The sequence below is a fragment of the Chinchilla lanigera genome, unplaced genomic scaffold (assembly GCF_000276665.1).
Source record: "Chinchilla lanigera isolate Chin_1 unplaced genomic scaffold, ChiLan1.0 scaffold00085, whole genome shotgun sequence".
Taxonomy (NCBI): domain Eukaryota; kingdom Metazoa; phylum Chordata; class Mammalia; order Rodentia; family Chinchillidae; genus Chinchilla; species Chinchilla lanigera.
Genome location: NW_004955486.1, coordinates 747,528 through 749,442, shown reverse-complemented (window position 1 = coordinate 749,442; position 1,915 = coordinate 747,528). Strand labels below are relative to the sequence as shown.

Genomic DNA, 1,915 nt, shown 5'->3' with positions numbered 1-1,915 from the left:
TGTATCTGTACTTCACCAAATTCTCAGACATTGGCTTGTTTATAATTAGAAGGGGCATATTTATAAACATACTTGGCAAACACATGGGGTGTCTTAAAAACATGGGGAGTGGTGAAATTATAAAATTAATACGCAAAAATACAATGACTGCTGCTGTCCGGTGCTATTGAACAGATAGACAGGCACATGAAATGTGACGGGTGGGTCCTCATCTGTCTTATGCACTGGATGGCATTATGGGACTTCTGGCTCATCCCCAAGGTGAGAAGGGCCAGGACAGGGAAACACTTTGAATCAACTCAGGGAACGTAGGCAAACACAACAGTGAAACTGGAGACACCCCTGAAAGATACTTCGAGAACTGGTTCAGAAAGAGGCAAGCGTGCTAGGGTAAATATAAAGTGAGGGTAGATACTTTGAAGGGAGTTAAGGGCGTTGTGCCTTCACTGTGATAAAATTTTAAGAATGTATGTATATTATAGTTTAATTCTCCCTCATATGTAGTCTTTTGCCATTACTACACGCCCTCCTCTGCTCACAACCCAGTCCCCAAATGAGCACATTGCTCTTTTCTGCTGAACACAAACACAGCCTCAGGATCCTCCATCGCCAAGCTCTGGGTGTGCAGCAGTGAGGGTTGAAACAGGTGATGAAGCAGCTTTGTTGTTTCTGGCTGGGGAGAGTCCAGAAGAGCACGAAAGAGAGCAAGGAAAGCAGAGGGATGCCTTGGATAGTTGACTTTCTTCACTTCAGCGTACTTTTCACAGTCTAACACAAACTCAGCTGCCACTTTGACAAATTCACCCCTTATAAGGCTCTAACAACACCACTGAGCAGTCAACTTGTAAACAGGAGGATTCGTTTGGCTCAAAGTTGTGGAAGTGGGAAGGCCAAGGAGCGTGGCACCAGCAGTGGGTGTAGCATGGCACCTTGCCTCATCCCTTGGCAGAAAGGCTAGTGTACATGTGTTTGCAACTGGGAAGAACTGATTCTATCGTCAGGACCCCAAAACAGAATTAACTCACCTACTCCCACTATAGGGAATGGAATCCATTCATCTGGTAACTGCCTAATTACCTAGGTAAAGTTTCACTTCTTAATACTGTTATGTGAGGAACAAAATTTCAACACGAGCCTTGGAGGTGACAAGCATAAGAGCCCAGATCCTACATGAACACAACGCAGAGCCCACAGAAATGTAATGATCAGCCTATACATGAATAAAGTAGAAGAGAAACATGCGAAGCCTTAGCTATTGTGATCTGAGTGAGACCAGCCTTCCAGACATTAACCTCCCCTCCACCTCCTTCTTCCTCTTGTCTCCAACAGGGAAACATACTAGAAAAGATGAGAATTTGCTCTCTTCCCAGATTTGTCCGCTTTCTGCAACCCATAGTATTCACAAAGAAGAAGGACCCTAAAGTGGTGGTGACCGACCTGCACTTTGGAACAATCCCAGTGAGGCTGTTCCAGCCCAAGACAATGTCCTGCAGCCCCCGTCGAGGCATCATCTTCTACCATGGAGGAGGTGCAGTGTTGGGCGGGCTGGGTAAGTAGCTTCCCCATGGTGTGGAAGAGGAAAAAGGACCACGGTACAGGGAAAACTTTGTTCAAGGTCCCAGGTGACATGCATGGAATGAGTTAAAGGAATCTTTTAGGGGATCACAGAGAGAAAGTAGGGACTCGCTTCTATAGATGGGAGTATTAAGTGGTAGTTTGGGGCCCTTGACAGCACAGTGGCTTCTCCTTCTCTCCCCATGCACACTCATGGGCATGGGGCCTGTCCTGTCTGCATCACAGTGACCTCAGACTCACACATTGCTCTTAGATCTGCAGGTCCATACCCACTTTCTCTTGCCCACCTCCTTCACTTCTGGAGCGGCTCCTTGCATCTGTTTCTCTGTGCTTACAGATC

General features: G+C 46.6%; 1 pseudogene; it reads left to right on the top strand.

Moving 5' to 3' along the window:
• LOC102020251 overlaps positions 1–1,915 on the top strand; it is a 13,048-nt pseudogene that overhangs the window by 4,354 nt on the left and 6,779 nt on the right.